The following is a 23,394-nucleotide window of genomic DNA, read 5'->3' on the forward strand; positions in this document are numbered from 1 at the left end:
TAAATACGAATAGTGTGAGCGGATTGTGTGAAATATTCATTCAAGACTAAAATGAAAAAATAATTCATGAAATGTTCGTAAAAAGGTTTTAATGTCAGAAATTATTAAAATTATCGAATCATTAAAGAATGAATAAATTACCTATTTTATAGTAGGTAAATGCATTTTTCTACAAATTCACAACATTAATACTGATATTATATTACGATAGAAAACGGTAACAATACCTTTTTGGGGAGTCGATCCCGTCAGACGTTGATCAAGAAATCCGAAAAGGGAAGGGGTTAGGTTTTCAGAAAAAATAGAATTATAATTTTAATATATAATAGATCATAAATAACATTATGTGTAGATAAGATGAGATAAGATTTTTATAATAATATCAACAATTTTTTATTTTAAATTTATAGACTTTATGACCTAGGTATATATGAACTATTAATATTATAACATAAATAAATACATGATATAAAACATTTCAAAAGGGCAGCTAAAGCCCTCTCCTCACCTTGGATCCTCAACTGGATCCATCCGCGTTTTCTATCAGTATAGATTTAAGTATATCTTATATCCCAAAAATATTGCTCAAATGGTCTGGTCCAAAATAATACGTGGAAGAAGTGTAGTGCTATAATTATAGTCTACTGACGAGTCTTTTGGCCATTCCTCGACCATGTGCCCTATACATCGTTGCAGCCTGCCTGTCCTTGGAGGTGTATCAAATATATTTATTTATATTACTGCATACTAGCTTTGCAACCCCCGACTTTTCCCTGGGAAAAATACGGAGTTACTTCGGTGTATATTGATTTTAGTGTACCTCAGTGTTGATCGTATAATATAATTCTTAGTATATTTCCGAATGTGGTTCAAACTTCAAACTATACTTTCTAAACTCACCTGTTACACCTAAGAACAACCTCTAGTATTTCCTTGAAAACCGGGAGAGTAGTTTTTGTGTCTATAGCCAAAAAACATATAGAGGAAATATTTTATAACTAATAAACTTTCAAAATTGTTTTAAGATATAGTTGGTTTGTTCGAGGTTTATAAAACCAAACCCAACCATACACGTGATGCATGCGCTTTTCCCTTATCAGCCCGAGTAACCAATAGCAGCTACCTATTAATATACAAAAAATAATAATACTAACTAAAGGAGCATGAAAATGGTTAGACTATATGCACATATCATAGTAAGTAATTCAACAATTATTTATTGATATCGAGATATAAGTTTTTGCAGCTCTTTTCGTTGAAAAGCGAGATTGCTGCAATTAATGATGGATTTAATTTCGCTGGGTAGCCGTACGTCTATATTATTATTATCATTTACTAAATCCTATGGACGATGACACACGGTGTATCGGAGCACAATCAATTTGTGTATACCAGACTTATTTGTATCGTGCAATGCCGTAGCAAACTAACCTATATTATTCTCTCAGCTTATTTTTATTTTACCATTCTAAAGGTTTAAAAAAATAAATAAGGTATCAACGTTATTTTTGGTGATGTATGTGCAATATAAAAATATTGTTTTTATTGTCACCCCACATATTATTATAGAGAAATGTGTGGACCAAGAACCTACCATCCGGAATGGACTAGCTTGTAGCTGGTAATATTTTTCTTCTAATCCCTATTCCTTAGTGTAGGCTTTGATTGCTTATTACAGCCACCAAATTCTTAGGACCATTAATTTGGAAATAAAATGTAAAAATATTAGGTAAGTAACACAATTAAATTTCGTTTTTAAACTCGTCACATACGTAAGTATGTGAAATAGATATTGTGTACGACTTTATTTACCACGCATTGTGTATATTATTTGAAGCATTGAGAAGAAAGCACTAGTTTTATACTCCCGACCCATAATTATTAAAATAAAGGCTTATAGTGTGTATATAGGTACCCAAATATATTAAAAACTATTTGCAATTTTAATGTTTTTGTTTGAAAATTGCACTTCGTACAATCTACATAATATTATAATAGTATAAAAACTAAAATAAAATGTATCTATAATAAAATAATATTTTGCATATTTTACAATTATTATATTTTGTATGTAGTATTATTCAAATTATTTTTTATGCTTAAATATGTGCATATTTAAATTTTTTTTTGTTTTTGTTTTGCATTATTAAATCTCGAGACCATTAACATCTGCAGGTATTTACATTTTAGATGTGCGGAAAATAGTGTACACGAAGTAGTATATAGTAGCGTGTTCACGCTGCAGCACTATTGTCTAAACATCTAAACTTCACGATTTTATGTTAATAAATGTAATAGACTATTTTATTTTATTTATTTTATATTTTAATTAATATAGGCAATATTTACATTTTACAATAATATATTTCCATCAAAATTTAAATCTACTCCCTATAAGCAAAGCTTGTGGTGGGAGCAAAGAGTCTATTACACAGTTATTTATATCTCAACATGTATTAATAAATATAGTAATGATTTAATTAATAAAATAATTATAGAATTTAATGACTTATTTTAAAAGACCACAACAATACATAAGTAAACATACAATTTATAAAAATGAGCCACTATTATTATTGTTTAATATTCGATACTTTTTTTCCCTTGTTATCGGGAATATGTGGAGGAACTGGTGTTGGCACCAGAGGAGGAACTGGTGTTGGCAATATTCGGTACTTATACGTCAATACCTATACAATTTTTGCAGTTCCTACGATTCCCGCAAAGATTAAACTAGTCATTATTCACACTCAAGTATAATATAAATTAATTTTTTTTTTATTAGCCTTCAGTCATAGACTATTATGGCTCAATAATTACAATATTAGGGATAAGGGATACATATTATGTAACAATATTACAGACGGTAAAAGTAGTAATAGCAATAAATATATAGTAACAAGATAGATGATCGAACATATTGCAAACAATCAATATGTATAAACACAAAAGATAATTAACATTAATGTGTAGTATTATAACAACATAATTGATATAAAATAGGGAGATTAAAATGACATAATATAATATAAATGAATTATATATCGATTAGGGGTGGCCAGCGATAAGAGATTCTCGACTCTCGAGCCTCGCAGTACCTACCTATAATGAAAAATATGCCATAATAATAGCCATAAGCAATAAAAAAAAAGGTTCTCAAATTCTCAATTATCGTAAATAAGATAATATATCAAAGGGAATAAAATTTGTAAAATTCGGAACGATAGAATAACGATGGTGTAATGTCAGATTGCATTTTTTCTTCATATTATTATACCTATTATTATACTTGTAAAAATGTCTTGCGTGACGTAAACTTGAGCCGTGCACATGAGTCTATGGTGTGAGCCGTGGTTTGGCGCCTCTTGTATTTAGGTTCCTGCAAGAAGGTAAACCTATATTATATAGGTAAACCATACAATAGTGCGTTTAACAAAAAAAAAAAAAATGAAAAAAATTCTCCCCACTGGGAGCTGATAATATCGATACTTATAGGTTTATACAAAAAAAAATGATTCCGGGACTCTTCTATACAGTGGGAGGGGATGATAATAGTGATACGAGAACGATGCAGGCCGCCGACGAGGGGAATAATATATTACCCCCGAAGTCATTACGCCCCTCTCTCCAAATCTAATTTTTTAAAAAAAATTTTGTCATATCGTGTTCAATAATTGATCAGATGTTTTTTCAACTGTGTAATAAATAATAATATACATAAAGACGAACGGACGGATGTTATTATGGCATAGCCATTACTTTGGGCAAACATACGAGCTGTATATCGATTTGTGGATTTCGGGTAACGGTAAAAAATATCAACACGGAATTTCATGTTTTTGTAAATAAATATATAGGTAAGTACCACGGTATAGGTAAACGGCGTTTTGTACGGGTTTATAAAATCGGGTGTTTCTTAAAGATGATTTCACCGGAATATATATAAAATACGTATTTTTGGTGGTAGAATATCATAGTCCATAGCAGACAGACGTTGTTTGAGATAGGGAGAAAATTCACGCAGGGGTGTTATATTCCTGCCTAAACTATCCCCCTCTCCCCTTCCGTGGTATACGCCACTGTATTCAACATAAAATGTACATCGTGGGTAGTGCGAAATGAGAGAACATACTATTACATTATTATTATCATAGGTATTTAAATATATAATTTTGCTAGAATTTAATTTAAAATTCCAATTAACTCCACCTGATTACGGATGTACCTTTTTACGTCTCTTATCATACTTATCGCACACACCATATTTTATCCAAATCTGCATTCATCTTCTACACAAACGATTCCGATCCCGCAAAGCCAACTACCATCCCCAAACCCCATCGTCAGTGATCTCAACTCCAAAATATCCCTGGAAATCCACCTGGACGATTAGCTCGCCAATGGCACTAAGACCTCATTCAAATTCAAATTAATCATTAGTTAATACCGAGCAGCAAAAGTGTCTCCACTGAAGGGTGACTTTTCATAATTCAAATTTACCAGCAATTCGTGATAATTATATTATACTATTTGATCATACGCTTATAATAATTATAATGAATTATAATGAATCGCTTTTTGTTAAAAGGACATTTGTTTCAACAGATAAACTTTTGGGAAATGATAAAAAACTACATAAATTGTGCTGCACATGTGACCTTTTAACAAAAATCATAGAATAAAAAAATTATATCTCTGTTATAATAAGTAGCACATGTGCCATTTTAACATATATGATAAACTTATATACAAATAACAGAATACCAAAATAAAACCATTTTTACGAAAAATGTAACATGTGCCCTTTTAACAAAAAGCGATTCTATTGTAAACAAAACTAATTAAAAAATATATCACAAAAAATGCACCTACAATTTGTAGGTACCTAAGTATAAGTTAAATTTAAAATATTATACTCTTTGTCTTAACAACAATTTATAAATAGTGTAAATTCTATGGAAAGCGTAGGTATTACAAATTTATATGTAAGTCAACTGCGTGACAAACGAGAAAAATATCTTTGAAATCGTACCTTATAAAGGGTTAGGATACTTCCATCCCAAACTTTTTTCAAGTCAGTGTCGATTTATATATATTATATTATTATCTATGACGTACTCAAAATTAAATATTGGGAATTGATCTCTATTTGAATAGTGGACCTCTGGACTTGTAGGAATCGACTTGACGGGCTTGTCATCATAAGCTATTGGAGCATCTGTGACTACATATTATGTAGGTATTATTATTATTATTATTATTATTATTGTGACTGTAGGAATTCACTAAGCCCTTTTATTTTATTATGTCACTAAAGAATTATAAGGGAAAAATATTGTACCTATACATCTCGATTTAAGCCATCATCACGTCTGCCGCGTTCATCACAAGGTGATTTTATTAAAAGTAAAGATTCATTTTTCTCTAAAGTTTCAATAGTCTTATACATTTTTTATTATTATTTTTAAGCTATAAGTGAATAAAATATTTACTACTTTTATCGATATCAGTTTTTTTCGTACAATTATGTTTAATTTTGTACTTCGAATCAGAATTTTTTTCTGATAATTTAAATAATATCATTTGAAAATCGAATTCCAAACTTAGTTAATTAGTTAAAGTTAGTTAATTAGTCACAAATTTTGATGAGCGGTGCAGTGGTCAAACGTTTTGACGAGGTTTTGTGCCACTCCTCTCCGCACTCGACCAAAACTTTAAATACTATTTTAACTAATTAACTACGCGATCGATATTCGATTATTTGCGTATTGAAATTCTCAGAAAAATATTCTGTTTTAGATTATCAAAACAAAAATATATATGCTGTAGTAATTCAAAAAATAAATTAACATTTACATAATCGCATAAATTTGAAAGTATCGATATTTTTAAATCGTGACTTGCAATTTTATTATTATTTGTTACCCATAAGTAATATTTAATACTTTATACGTAACCAGCTCTTCTGCAGTTTTGGTAAATTCCATCAATCAAGCATGTTAAAAAAATAATCGCAACGCGTAATTAGTAGCTGTTCAAAACTCAGGTTGTTTTCCCTAACTATATTTTGATATTATATTAGAAGTTAAAATATTAAACATTGTTTAACTTATTAGGCCGCGTTTCAATAGAGTTTCATTAAAAAAAAATATGTTTAAATATTCCACCATAATTAACGAAATTTTATCTCCAATTTGTAAATTGTATTTTTCCATTTTTCCACTTTTTAGTTTTTATGATAAAATAATCAAGGCGGGCATTTAAGAGTTAATAAATTAAAATAGTTTAGTTAATCACTTAATTTCAACTTATTATAATCATAATGATTAGTATATTAAACACTTTTACGGTTTTTATCATTATCTGACCATAACACTGCTGCAATTTTATTTAGTATTTATTTTCACTAAATACCTACCTACTTTTCAGTCGGTCGCCACGATGGGTTTGCTATAAACTTTTATTTTTTCATGATTATTTATTTATTTATATGCAAATCAGAACTTCGTAAGTCATACTCTCAGTGCACATAATTTCGGACAATGGTTATCTATAAGTTTTCCGTGCATTTTTATTTTTAAGTAACTCAACTTATTAATTTAAGTTGAGTTCAGTTGATGGGATTTGTTAACTTAATAAATTATGATATACCTATATATTGAAAATGTCTACTTATTTAATTGAAAAAAAAATGGTTGACTGAACTGAGTTTTCAAAAATTGAATTAATTTTCCCAGTTTTATTAAAATTATATAATCCTATTACGTTAGGTATAAGCTATACTTATTGGAATCTTGTGTATTGGTATTTGGTAAACCATCAATAATAACAAGTGCAAAAATCATTTAAAGGTAGGTATATGTAAAGTAACCTATGGTTTTTGAAAAATATAAATAGTGTTATAGCAGGACTTATAAATTTAAATAATTCGTGTAAGCTATATTATAATAGTACAGTATACTTCTTAAAGTATAATAATTTTGATCGTAAACTAAACAAATATATTGATTGGAAACTAACACATACATGGAAATTACAGTCAGCGAGTATTGTCACAGTATATTATTTTGGATGTGCGTGGAATGCGATTCCATTGCGAATGAACAAACACATTTTCTGTGACGAGTGTGAGGCGTAGATTTTTTGCTTTTTCCAGCTTTTTGTTTTTTTTATCATCTATAGCTAGGTTTCTATATTATATTTTACAAGCGTTAAACGTCTCAACAATTCTTTTATTTCGAAACGCATACCACGAACGTCAACCAAAAAAAACGTTTCTTGTACCAATTATTAGATTTTTCAATGGCGGTGGCCTTATACTATAATGACAAATAATTATCGACTCTCAAAATAGCTGTTATATCCTTAAGAGTACACATTTTTTTATTAAACCGTGAAGTGTATTTTAATCAGAGTATAAACAACATTACAAACCTTATGTTATAATCCGTTTTATACATTCATATTATGTTTTCAGTGAAAAATACAATTGTTTTGATATTAGCTCTATATTATTAATGATATTATCTAGGCAATGATATTTTAGGTTTTTGATTTTTTTTAATAGCACAGCCTATATTTTTATTTTCATATAATCGGTAGCAAACGACTTTTCTTAAAAAACGCCAATACTTAATGTATAATGTAATATGGAATATTAAATAAATATATAATTTTTTTACTATTAATAAGCTAATAAGCATAATATACAAACCTCTGATGAGTGGTGCTAACTTTAACTCTAAAGTTTAAATACTGTTATTAACTAAAAAAACATATTCAATACATATTTTATACTCATAATTTTTCAGGAAAGTATTCTGCTGAAGAAATTAAAAGTTAAAAAAAAATTTTACACCTTGACTGTGCAGTGATACAAAGCTATAATAATTAGAATAATTCATAAATCTGTTACCCATAGGTAATTATACTTATCATAATATCATATTGTACGCTATGGAGTGCAGTGGTTTTTTCTACACGGAGTTTTTTTTCGCTCCGAAAACAATAATATAGTATAGCCACACTTGAACTGATGATGATAATAGTAATAATAATAATAAACGTCGCTTAACTGCAGCCTGCAGCGGATTACCGCCGCGGTATAATAATAAATCTACATCAAACTTTCTCGATGGACACAGATTGAATATTTTACTCGAATACGAATCGGAGAACATTTGTTACTGGAAAAAAGCGTCTTCGTCGGTTCTTATTCCGACGGGGGCGGCATAAAAGGAAGGACTACGCAGTTTACATACAGCCGAGGATTCGTATTAAAACCTGGTGCAACGATAGCTTATCCTCGCCGCGTTCTGAATCTATAAAACGAAATCGCGCAAAATCTTTTCCGCGGCGGCGCTGTTAAACGTATTTTTATTTTCATTACTTCCCCTTTATTATTATAACGACACCTCGCTGGCCGGTTGCAATCCGAATTTGCCAAAAAATAAATAAAAACAAAAAAAAAAAAAATTAAAAAATTAATATCTGTTACTAGCATGTAGTATGTGATATTTCATATTATCTGTTATTATGTTTACAGGTTTATTATGTGAGCGTATAGTTTAATATACGTGGACAGTAAATTATGGTTAACATTTTCAAATATTGAATGTCACTGTTAAATTACTTTTATTAATATCATTATAATATCTGCGGATGTATATACAATATACATTATACATTCGCACATAATATTATATAATATGAACGAGTCCCGGTAATTAACACACTCTCGTTTCCTCTGCGAGTACCTATATACTTAAATATTGTGTAATTTTGTAATAAGCAGCCGCTCACCGGCATCTACATATAATTGTCCTAAGAACACAAAGATAAACAACTCAAAAACTACTCTTACGAATTTTGATTTTAATACTTCAACATTTTCAGAAAAATGATCTGCTAAATAATTAAAAGAAGAAACCGGTGCTTCTTATTCGAACATTAGAAGTTTTTATCCCCACATACACTTCTTAAGTAGTACAAAATATCTCAAGAATTTTAAAATATACACATAAAGTTAAAAGTGTATATTTTGATAATTCCAAAAATCAAATTTTGAATAACTGCATCATCGAAAAGAAAAAAGGAATGAGCTATACATATTACAGCGAATCAACCCGTATTTATGTGTATATTTTATACGCACTTCCAAGAACAAACTATAACGAGCATATAATATTATATGTACCAATGAAATTAGTTATATTATGGCTGTATTTTTTTATTATAAACTGATATTATACGAGAATAATATTTTCATTTTCACTGAACAATCGTAATTTATACTTCCCAAAAATAATCAAAATGCGTGCATTCCTCTTCGTGTGTTCTTATACGTTAAACGATATTTTTGGAATTATTTTCAAAAATGTATTTAAACATGTTTTCCAATAAACATTTAAATACTAATCTAAATAAATTAACAAAATATTTCGAGTTCTTACTTGTTCTATGAGAGCTCTGCATGAGATATAGTAGGTTTATTTTGGTACATCAATGATATTATTATTTTTATACGATGATTAAATATTGTCTTTAATTGAATGGGAATAAAGTCAACAGACAAATCCCAGAAGAACCAATATCATTAAAGTGATCTTGGACTTTTTTATAATTGTTTTTAAATATAAAACCACAAACCAAGTATATACATTTTTAATAAAAAATATGCATCTGTAACACCGTTGTTTTTAATTACAATCAATATAAACACTAAAAGACCTACTTTATTGGAACGTTTTTCAACGATAATTCACTGTAGACACCATCTATAAAATATTTGACTTGAAGCATTGTTAATATAATGAGTCATTTTTAATGACTTTACATGAAGGGTGTAGATAAACGAGTAAGTTCAAGATTTCATGGTAAATGTTTATATGCCACAAGACGTATATAATATAATATTTTAATGTTTATAAATTATAATTAAGAATCATATTATCGTATACGTTTCTAGAAAAATGTATTGTAGCATTATCGTGTTGTTAATTAACTTAAATAATATCAAAAATGTTATTAAATCGTATTAAATGCTGACTTCTGAATTATAAATATATATATTCAATACAACCGATATTAATATTTATTAAAATAATTGAAGTGTGTAATACAGAAATATTTACAAAAAAACTGCAGTAGCCACTCAATGTTTTATTTTTTGTGTCGTTTTCTAGAAACAAAAAAATATTTGTTAAATATATAATTAATTGTTTATTATCGTTTTATCGCAGGAACTTGTACATTATACAACCGAGCACCGCAACTTTATAGGAGGCAGAAATATAAGCCACCGTCGTTCAAATTATCTCAGCTGGTGACTCTGTGCGGCTCACTGCCTTTCTGATATTTTACGATACGCTTCGCCCTACTAAATGATTGATTGATTTTTTTTGTCATAATACTTTCGCGTCGTAATTTCAATTAGGAAGGTTCGATGTATCTGGTATGAAAAAAAAATAGAATTTCAGAAATGTAAGATGTACGTCGTGGTCATATATTGATTACTATCCTAAACACTATTTATAGCAATAGTACCTAACGATACATATATGGTTGTAAATTAAAGTAAAATCATCAGTGACGTTTAACTATTTTTTTTCGCACACATTTTCAAAAAGTATACAGAACCAATATTTTGCGTAAGTAAAACAAAATATGTATTAATAATGAATATTTTGATATTATTTAATGTGATTATACCTACTAAATTATATAATAAAATCATTTTATAAATACAATTTTCTATCTACCCGATATTGTATATAATATTTTGTACAACACGATAAAAACATTGAACTGTACTCGATATTCTTCTCGATTTCTCGCGTTGACGAATAGCGGACAGTCTAAAACTATATGCTTGATTGAGAGGTTCATTGCATCGGCTGCAGAGAGGTTGATCTTCATATTGTATGTTGTGTATGCGGGTAAGGTTGGTATGACCGATTCTCATTCCTGTGTTGATAATTTCGGAATGTCTAGAGGTATTGGGCTGAGTATACCATTTAATAATTTTATTTTTAATTGACTTTCAAATTGATGTTCTATCTACTTTTAATTTAATTATAATATACCAACTACGATATCCGTCCTACAAAATAATTGATTGATTTTATTTTTTGGTCATAATACTTTTGCGTCGTAATTTCTATTAGTCCGTTTTGATCTATCTGTGGTGAAAAATAAAGAATTTATGTATACACGGGAGAAAATAAAGTATCCTCATCATGTACTTATTGATTACTATCCAGACACTATAATGTACAATACAGCACCTATACGATACATATTATATGGTTGTAAATTTAAGTAACATTTAAACTATTTTTTATACAAATGTTTCAAATGAAATTTCTTTTTATGGAGATTTCACTATATAATCATTTTATAAATACAATAATTCCTACCTGATTTTGAATAATTGTTGAACATGATACAAAATTAATGTACTGCAGTGTCTCTTCATTTAATAAATTGTTATCAACAACATAATTGTAATAACATCTTCTTCGACATAAATATTCACTGGTACTATTTCGCTTATAGATAGTGTACATACATATAAGTACTATGTAACAAATGTAAAGTCGATCTATGTAAAGTCGATCTATGTAAATATCCCAATTATCAAATCTATCTATCTAAACTTGGAGTTACAACCACAGAATAGATTAAATGTTACAACTATGATGATAACCGACAACCTCGTGACAAATAACTATTCCACCAGTGTCCATTAAAAATTTTATTATTATTTTAATCAGAGCTTTCCAAGCCTGGTATGAACTTCTTTTTTTTAGTGGAAAACAAGTTACAAGTGACTCGCCAGCTGTATGTGAAATGAACATTTCAACACAAAGCGTCGTACTCCAGTGAAATAATTTATCAAATTGCTTAATAATAGTATTCGATAAAACCGTGGTGCCCGTCCGTTCGAGACATTTTTTTGACAAAATCTTGACAATTTTTCCGAGTAAACCACGCTGTGACCTCCGCTCGGAATCTTCTATACAGCTGTACCTACATCACGACGATTTATTATCATTGCTTCTAAATCTGAAGGCACTATACCCGGCATACCCGGCCAAGTGGTCCACCCAAATCACTCGGGTGTTTGTACTATTCACTGTTGCACAGGAATGCAGCTATACGACTTAACTGTGAACAACTCCCTTTCCATCCATATTCTGTATTTATTAAAAACACTTTTTCAATCGTTTAAATTAAACATAATCCCTTTATTTATTTCTCTTTTTTATTGATCTTCATTACATCAGCTACTAGGCCATTTGTTCTGATGTGTATACAGTTATATATATTATTGTATACTATATCCATACATTTCAACTTAAATTTATATGCCCAATATAATATCATATTTTGTTATAATTATTATGACCTGTTTATTTTACTTTTAAGTTTAGGTATTAAATGGATTGCCATACAAACAAACAACCGGTCAAACAGACCAAACAGTAGTATGAAATCGTCGTCAAAAAACAATTTGTACACATTGTACAGCTGCTGCAACGTCTATTTTTTCCACGAAATCGGATAAAACCTTTTACGTAGGTAGTCGTAAAATTACGTAGTCATATAAAACTGTTCAGTCACACACTGAACATCACTCGAATAGCGATTTATGTGATGTGCACACAAGGCACAACGCACACTCTCCACCTTAAATGTGGGTACCGAATGATTTCAATAGCAATTCCAGTCAAAAAGATGTATAATAATATTATTATTATTATCGGTTTTTGCCGCCTTAACGCAAATGTTTTGTAAAAATTATAAAATTAATATCGTCATCGATAGGGTAATTATACAGACATCCTAAATAATAATGCATTGTAATTTATAATGAACCTGAAGTACCTGCAATATAATATAGGTATAACACAGGAGTATTGTAGGATGGATTGTAGGGGCTTAACCTACTTGTGTAAATATTAGCCCCCTCCCCCCCACCCAGAATTATTGTTGTCTATTTTGTTCAGGTAAATGTAATTGTACTAGTGTACTTATCATATTATACCAGTATTTGATAAACAGTAACCTTAATACCTAAATAAACCTTAATAATGAACGGAAAAAGGAAAAAATATTTGGAAACTTTTACGAAATACCAGTTTTTGACTAAATTTATCTTGTATTTTAGTGTATAAGTAACTGAAAATAAAAAAATATACTCATAAATACCTACTTGAAATGTTCACTAAATTGTTATATAATTTTTGAGCTGTTTCAGACATTATGAGATTTTCGATTTTATGTAGTTTTTTGTACTTCATATGTCAATATTTTCTCTTAGTCAAGAAGGTGGAAAATTAAATAAAAGGTTGCACATAAGTTGTTCATATTAAATAATTTAAAAATATCAAAAATACATAGGAAGTCACAATAATTTTTTTTAATGCATTTACATTAGGTTATAATTTCGTCAAAATTCATAAAATTACCAAAATTTGCAAGTTACTTTGAGTTAGAAATTAATAAAAATATTCTTTTTAAATGTAACTAAGATTTAAAAATATAATACAATATTCCTCATAAGTTTTTCTATACATAACAAAAAAAAAATTAAGCGGAAAATCACATTCATTTTTTATAAACGTTTGAAGTTTTTTCGACATTGGATCGATCGATTTTTGATATTTTGTTATAATTAAAAAGCAAATAACCGTAGATACCTGGCATTTTCACCAAATGCTTAAATTAGCATTTTCTATGAGTACATGCAGACACGTGGTAATATCTTGTCGTATTTTAATATTCTAGCAATTTAAAAATATAAAATATACATAGGAGTGTTTTTTTAATGAATTGTATAAGTATAAATCGCTGGAGGGGGTTTGGGGTGGCAACCCCCCCCCCACCCCGAAACGCTACATTGAAAATTGTTAATGTGGTTTCAGCCCTCCCAATATATTTTATCACCCTATGCCTATGAATCTATGATAGGTAAACTATTAATTGATAATAAATCAATATATATTATCGAGCTACGATCGCTCGAGTGCATCACAAAACCTTTGATCATAGAATCTGTTTGCTGGACTAGGATCAAAACTAAAACTATACGCAGTTTATACATAATTGATTATAGGTATATACCTGTACAGGAGGCAGATTAACCAACCATGTTTATCCCAATTTTATCCTTTAATAATGGATACATTCAAATTCTGATTTTCGGAATTTTTGAGTACCTAAATATTGGGTGCTACATTTTCAATTATTTAGGTCAAATATCATTTAAGAAGTGTTCTGTGACGAAACAAACTTCTTTTTTCAAATGAAAACCGAACTTTTTTAGCTTTGAATCGTTACAGGCAGATGATTTTTTGAAAATGTTGATGTATCTAAATCGAAATTCAAAAGAGTAGTTTTATAATACGATGATGTCTGAGTATGATGATGATTAGTAAAATATACTACCTACCCAATATTGCTTCTATTTTATATTTTTTCAAAACCATTTATACAAACTATTATTCTAAGTAAGTATCTACATTCTACATACATTTTATTAACTCAAAAGCTACTCTTTCAAATTTGTATTTAAATGAATCAACATTTTTGATGCATTACCTAACAAGTTACAACGAAATAGATGAGTTGTCACTTTTTTAAAAAAAAACCAAGTTTACATCATGACAAGACATACGTGGTATAAATAATTGCAATTACAATGCTTAAGTAATTATGAATATAAGTAAAAATTGATTACCAAAAAAAAACATGGGGTGGGTGGGGGTGATCAAGCTTAGTGAATTACTCTGTTTGTGTACAACCAGACACGTAAAAAGGGTGGAGGTTCAACGACTGTGATTATACGAAAACATTTTCAACTTCCTTATTGCTACAAGCAACATTTAATTCGTAATTAATATTGGTTATGAATTTATGATATAATTATAATAAACCCTTATTCACACAAAATGTTTTTGTTTTCTGTGTTCATGTATGGATAGGACACTGAGCACACGCTAAGGTACTTATATATATTATACATTATATTATTCAGTGTTATAGTTGCTGTTGTTGTTTCAATATAGTAACAATAGATAATTAATGTTTATAGTGTAAATAGTATAATATATATTTATATTAAATACCGTTGTCCGGAAATTATAACTTATACAATAAGATTATTATATAAGTTTACCAACGGCTGTGATTACCTATATGGCGGCGGCAGCTGCAATTATATTGCAAACCCATTTCAATACGAAAATCTCAGTTTCAAACATTATAATAATTAAAAGGTACCTATCTACTCATTATTACTGCACGCCATATTATAACTAAGTAGGTATTTATGTTTTACTTATAATCCTTACAATATTGCCTAATCTATTTTTGTTGTTGGTATAATTAATAGTTAATACAGTATATGCGTATGGCGTATATTACATATAAATATATTTTTAGAATATATAACAGTACTAGTTGTTGGTTTATCTGTCTGTCTATAATTAATGGACTCAAAAACTACAGGACTGTTTTCAATAAAAATAATCATATCAATCGATTCTTTGAGACTTGGAGAGTGTTTATAGCTTTTCTTCCGACCCCGACAGGAAGCTAGAAGGTAGCTCACTCATCAATTTAGTTTTCGGTCAACGACAAAATAATATTATTTATGATGTTTGCTCATTAAATAAAATGCATTTATTTATTTGTAATTGTCTTTCAAAATTAATTTTCACTACGGAAAAAATTACGTTAATGTTTATCTCTTAAATTAGTATAATGTGAAAATACAATAACTTTGAAGCTCCATCAAAATCAGGTAATACCCGCATTGAACTATACACTTAACTTTTTTAACAATATAGTTCTAAATTAAATATCTGTAATGAAGTATACAGACAGGTATCTGGGGTATACGATACGATTTAACTCTACGTCTGTACATGTAGGTAAATAATAATATAAAATATATTGGATTTGGGTACGTTTGTGGTTATTAAAAAAAACAATATAGCGATTATTTAAATTTTGTTTTGAAAAAATGCAGATACTGAAACTCAGTGAAAGTCATAAACGTCAAAACGAGATGAGAAGAACTTAATCTACTTAATTGATTCAAACATTGAATTTAAAAAGTAAATTAAATATGCAAATAGTCATGTATGTTTTTAACGAGTTATGACAGGTAGGGAACTAGTCAGAGAGGAGTAAATTAGTATGCCAGTAAGGCGAAGGTGAATAACAAGCCACAAATTAATCTGTCAGTGAAGGTCAGCTGAGTTATCATAAGTGGGGGAGAGGAAATGTGACTATTTGATCATCAAAAGTATAATTTATATAACTAAAAAATAAATTGAAAAAGAGGTCATGGGGGGGTCATACATCCTCCCTCACCCCCCTGTATTTCCACCACTGCACTTTGTAGTTTGTATACCATGAATGGTATAATGACTGCAGGTGGTAGGTAATATAGTCATATGTGTGTTACATTCAACTGGTAAAATATATTTTTCCATCCAAGTCGCGAAAATCATATTTTAACGTTTAAAGTGTTGATTGTAAATAATTACATTATAGAGTTTTATACTACAGGTTCGAGTGTATTATTATTAAGTTTTTATGCTAACGAATAACGATCGTGTTTATGGAGATTTAAATATCACCTAGTGTTTATTTGACAGTAGGTAGTCATTATATAAAGCTGCTGTGTAACGATAATATTAATTAATATATAATTAAATTATTCATTAACGTAACTGAAAATTAAAAAACATAAAGCAATATATGAAATGCAAATATTGTAAGAATGTCTGGAAAAAGTGTATTTTGAATTTTTTAATTATTTTCGTACCGGTTTATGACATGTTGTTGTATAATGATGATTTATAACATGACTAATGTTAATTTAAAAATATAAATAGGTATTGTTTAAAATCATATGTTGAAAAATGCCCTACCTTTTGTCGTCGGATTTTTTTACAGTGATAGTCACGTTTCACCAGAAACTGAATTTTTCGCTTGTAGTTTCCTGGTATGTATATTAATATGTTTAAATTTGAGGTACAAAAAAAATCTAAAAATTAATAATTTATACAAATTTTGGGTCTGTTTAGAATTATTATTTTCGAAGTTCGCCAAAATAGACTTTTTAAATCATTTTATTGTTTCACCGTAAATATTCATCGTAATTTAGTAATCTTCACAGAAAATGAACACATCTTTCTTCTACAGCTCATATACAGACGAAACTATTCTGCAATGATTCTGCTTCTCGAATGTCGAGAGGTTAGTCTGAGTTGAGAGGTCTTACTTTATTCGACCATATATTATTATACAAAACCAAAGAAAATCTCCAATTATTAGCCCTGTACAGAATCTAATATGACAAACCCAGAAACGTCCTACGTATTGATTACATAACAGTTAAGCTTAAATCAGATACATTTTCGAAACATGCATATATAATTGCTAAATGCAAACATTAAAATCAATAGATTAAATAATTTACCTTAGGTTAGGTAGTCGCTAATCATTAACAATTTGAGACACACCAAAACCGAACTCATTTATTAAGACAGCATTAAATATGGACATGTGCCAATGTTCTATTTAGGTACACTTTGTTACTTGCCTAATGAGGTTTATCCGTATACGACATACGTATTATATATACATAATTGCAATGATCTTAGCATTTATAGTTCCAATAATTATTTAACTATTTAATAACTATAGTAGTCCAATTTTCCTCAGAAATTGACTAACAACTAAACATCCAAATTCAGGTAACTTTGCTCTTTTTGATAAAATGCACAAAAAACCAGATATACACTGGAGTACCAAGTTATGAACGGTATACCAATATAATATTATAACAAAACCGACCAAAACTTTATGACCAAGAGGTTTTTTTTTTTGCCTAACCACAACATATAGGGGACTTATATAAGACTTGCTCTTAAAAGTAAAAACTAATTAATCTGATCACATGGAGCTGTATATAAGTATTTTAGTTTTGAGATAGACTTTACATTTGAGAAGAGGTTTGAGATGCGGTAAGTGTTATTAGCCAATGTTCGTTTATTTCAGAGGTGAGCTTTCAAAGTTAAATACTTGATTATGATTCCTATAAATTCAACCATACAGTTGATGAGGCAGGTTATTTGCGACAGTGAGTTATGTTTTTACTTCGTTACATGTTTGAAACACTTTGCATTTGCCAAAATGTGTAATCGATCGACAGTAATTATTAAATCTGGTGTTGGTATGTAAATAGGTACATATTTTTCTAAATCATGATCAATTAATTAGATATAGTAAATGATAAATCCATTTCGTAATTTCGTAATTTTAAATTTCGTGATTTGCAATAAAATAATTAGTCAATTTACATCATGAATGGTGTAGTAGTAAATTAATTAGATTAATAGATACTTCGATACTATTACTCGTATAAATATTAAATATTGTAAGCGTGTAATTGTAGAAAATAAATTGCATACAATTTTAAGACACTAGATGAGGTCAGTGTTAAGGCCAAATCGTCGTAGTTCTAATTTAAAAAATTTAAAACACAATGATATGATTTACCATTGTTTTACTTCCCAATGATTACATTTCTTACTACGTATTTTTAAACATATTTCATATAAATTCCAGCCATAGAAATTATTTATGATCAATAGATCGATAATATAAAAAAATATATTCCTACCCAATTGTCACGGATTGAGGGTGAAGTGATCAATGAGCACCAATGACAAATTGTTGTCAGAGTTTTTGTTAGTTTATAAATGCCGACAGAAACGTAAATAGTTTTGTTAGGTGTAGTTTATAGATTATTGATATCTGCCTGAAAAAAATAAATTAATGATATTAACATTTTAAACAGGAATATATGTTAAATTATTCAGTACCAAGAATACATCTTAAACTAATCATGGATGGATAACTGTCATACTTTCATTTATTTATGTTAATTAATTTCCATTTATACTCTTTTCAAAAGATCAATAAGGAAAGACGGATTTCTATACATTGAATAATTTTCTCTCCAATCTATATATTATTATAACAAATTAATCAAAGCCGAAATATCAATTAAATACTGCTTTTATTTTTAGATTTTACTAACCGACACGGTATACAGTGTATATGCTTTTATTATACAGGAGCCGAAATATTATAAATAAAATTATTACTTCTACACAAAGGATAAAATTTTCAAAACCAATACAAAATAAAACATTTAATTTAAATTATTGTACACAACAATACTTGGTATGTTTTTGACAATTATCATTATAGAATATAATTACCAGGAATAGGTACGTACCTACCTACTGGTTAATAAATTCAAATTTAAAATGTAAAATGTAAAATTACATTTGTTGATGTTGAACTTTATATTTATTTATTTTATTTCTTGCTTTCCAAGTATTTAATTTCCATAAACATTTTTAATCAGTTTTGTTTTATTAATTTCGTCTTCAACAACAATTTCGAATTATAAATGTCGAATTGACGACATCGCTGAATGATTATTAATTATTCGTGATAAATACTTTTTTTTAGATTCCAAAATGTATATTCTAATTATTGTTTTACAATCGTGTTTTTTTTTCTCATATTTTATTGCCAACATTTTTTCAGGCTGAAAAAGTGCCTCAAAAGTTTTAAGCAGTGCTTTCGTTGAAAATAATCTCTAAACATGGATAGTTAGGTTCCTACTTTGACGAGGCATTTTTGATTTTCTCGGTACCTATAATTTCCTGGAAAAAACTAATACTGAGAAAATCCCGTACCAGTGCTTTCCCGTCTATCATACCTATATTTTGATATATTGTGTATGGTGCAATTTTACGTGTTGCACCAACATTAAAGGCTCATGGATCTATAGGAAAATTAATAATTAAGCTGTTAGTATGGGCACAATAGTTTGATGTAAATCTCAGCGGACTAAACTTACTTGCAAACAATTTAAGCACAAGGTACAGGTGAATACGTAGCCGAACTAGAAGTAATGTCTTCGTATATATAGCTCTGTATCCACTTTTCAACCCCCACCAAAATTTTGTACATGGGTATATTATCAAGTTGTGATATGATATTTACTACCGACCCTATCTCCGTACACCATCTGTAACTATTTATTCAATTATTCAATTTTGAAAGAGTAATATTGATCCCAAATCTACAACGTATGCAGTTATATGCAGTATTGCAGTTATTTGTACATTCAAGCGAGAGATTAAAAGAAAAAAAGCCCTCTCGGTTCTCAGAGACATTTCCACACAATTTCGACGTTGCTGGCAACTACTTCTTTTTCATACTCTATAAACAATTACCGAGAAAATCGAAAACTCACCTCTTCAAAGTAGACTCGATTTATGATATAACTTTGAACATACCTATTGTACAGAGACGCTATACGCGTGAAAAATGTCTATGATTACTTCTGCTGCTGTAGGTACCCGCCTTGAACAAGCGTGATGCTTTGTTCACTGCGACAAAAGATATTTTGAAATAAATAAACTACCCACTCGTCGACACGTAAAAAGTCAGAGTTTCACTGTGAATCAGTTAGAGGAGAAAAAATATTATCTATTGCACCTACATTGCCTCATAATATTATATTATAGAGTACTAGTGGTGTCATTTTAGTTTTAAACAGGGGGTGGCCAAAGTTATGACCGGGCCATATTAAGGCATACAAAACAGATCGATTCGTTCGCAAATTAACTTCCACTTAAATTTTTATCTCAACAATGCCCATTTGTCATCTTACTTAGCTTTATACAATTAAACGTGTAAAAACAGCCTCATTTTATAGCAAAATAAGATATTTAGGAGCTAATTAATAATTATAGTACCTACTTCAGTGGAATAATTTTATATTTCTATAGAGGGGTTGAACGAAAAAATTATGACTTGAAACACGACTGCTGTAACGTACCTAACTGGAAAATCAAACATTTTTAAATGGTACCTTCTATTATAGAGGGTTTTTTCGAAATTATTATTAATTATGTATAAAGAGTGATCGTTTTGTTTTTAGAATTTCTTTGTGATATCAAAGTCCATATATTTGTACTAAAAAAAAAACTATAAATACTAATTATCATCATGACAATTATTGTTTAGTTTTTACTATTTACACAATATAATATATTCTCAAAATATAGGAAAATATTATAGTCATGTTACTTCACTAACAGCCGGCCAATTGGACTGCTGTTGCAATCGGGCAGGGACAAGTCCCCCCCCTTCCCTCAAATTATGCCACTGTATAATATTTCCATGCAATATATCACTGTACTACAGTACAACATCCAAATAATTTGATTTGACGTATCGCCCCGAGAGCGTTTCCATTTTTCCGACACGTGTATACGGTACGTAAGGCGCCTGTATTACCGCAGTTTACGATTTTTAGACAGCGATGATGGTGTAAACAAAACGTTTTCCAAGCTTTTGAGAAAAGAAAACTAAAATAAGCAGGCATTTAGGCCTGGTTTGCCCCTGGTGTATCCCATCGTAGCATATACACACAAAGTGCACGCAAAGTCTATACTATTATTATCTGCTCTCCGACGACGGGTGAAACAAACTGCGCGGACCTACACGCAACGCGGCAATATACACAAAAATCGTCAAAATAAGTTTAATATAATGTTATACAGCTTCGGTGTGTTTCAAAATATATCTCTATTCTCTGTCCGTGCACACTTCCGTCTTCCGTATAATGCGTCTATATAGGTACACGCGTGTGCGAATAGAACGTTTTAAAAATATAATACACGTTTCACGTGTCACGACGCGTGTGCCGCGTTTATTTTATGTGTTTACGAGCAATATAAGGATAATATACATCCAGGGACGTATTTACTCTAGGGCTAACCAGGCCTACTAAGATCCTGGATGGAACACTTTGAAAGATGTCAACATTTGAAAAGATTTATGGCTTTTTTTTATTAATTTGATTTAATTTGAATTTTTTGTATGTACAATTTAATAGATCATTTTAATTTTATCAAACACAATACTTTACATTCCTAATAGAAATAATACTTCATTATTTTTGTACTTAAAATACATACAAAATAAAATATGTAAAAGAAGTTTTAACTGTATACCAATGTATGTGGGCAGCAGTATAGTTTATACTTGGTTCGTGTTTTTATCCATATTTTTATATCTGAAAACAACTTTTTAACTATCTTCGGCCCGCTATGACCGTCGATTGTCATGGCTACAATAAGACGATTATACGCGTCTCGTTTATAATAAATTATTATTATTATTTTATACAAAATGTCATATCGTAGAAGTATACAAACATTAGTTTCAGAGATGGGGGCGGAAAAAATGATCAGCCGTTGGTCACAATAACCCACAATAACTTGAAATACAACTCGCTGTGTACATTGTATTAATATTACAATATTACAATATTAGTGTAGTGTCGTTTACGCTGATTACTTCTGACGTATACTAATAAATCGGAACACACACACAATTAAAATGTACAACCACTTTATTGAAACCATCACGGTTAGCCGTTAGATTAGGTTAGGTTACTGTATCAAGCGATCGCCGCTAAATATCTTTACTGCCTTCTTTATTTCTTACTAGTTGAATGTCCGGCTTCTCCCTTGGACAGTTTTGAACGAAAATGTAATACCTACAATCTATTTAACTTAATTTATGATACTTACAAAAAATATGATTCTATGTACAGTGATTATGATGATATAATCATAATACGATTAATATTACCAGTAACTACGAATTTGTATTTTGATATTAGAAGAACACGTGCATGATGTACTCACCATTTATTATTTATACATTTACATACATTTATACTACACTAATTATATTTTAAAATAAACTCTGAATTTAGTAGATACCTACTATATTATTATACTAACAAATAACTTAAATCAAAACTTCTCGATATACCACATTCAGAGTTATATATTGTGGTTCATAAACGTATAAATGGTCCCAGGTCTTCTCACCCTATACAAAACAGCGTACAATCGACGATGTGAGAAACAGTTACTTTCCAAATCTATTCCACAATGCTCTAATGTCTGACCTTGCACTTTGTTTATTGTCATTGCAAAACAAACTTTTATTGGAAATTGAACCCTTCTGAATAGAACTGGAAACTCGTTGAGGTATATAATGTCGTTTTCGGTAAAAATAATTTTTCTCCCATAGCACATCCTGTCAAAATTGTAAAAAATGGCACACTCGGGGGAGTATTTATTTGAAACAGCTATTTGAAATAAAATCGTAAAAAAGTTCAATAGTGACGTCGGAAACGCGGTAAAAAAGACCTGTATTTTATATTTTGTATAAAGATATGTGAAAACTTACCAAGTTTCCTTTGTTGAC

General features: G+C 29.4%; 1 protein-coding gene across 7 annotated transcripts in view; it reads left to right on the forward strand.

Annotated features, from left to right (window-relative positions):
* The window catches only part of LOC111026679, a 205,473-nt gene that overhangs the window by 177,433 nt on the left and 4,646 nt on the right, over positions 1 to 23,394 (forward strand). The gene's annotated exons all lie outside the window — the stretch shown is intronic.

The sequence above is a fragment of the Myzus persicae genome, unplaced genomic scaffold (assembly GCF_001856785.1).
Source record: "Myzus persicae strain clone G006 unplaced genomic scaffold, MPER_G0061.0, whole genome shotgun sequence".
Classification (NCBI taxonomy): domain Eukaryota; kingdom Metazoa; phylum Arthropoda; class Insecta; order Hemiptera; family Aphididae; genus Myzus; species Myzus persicae.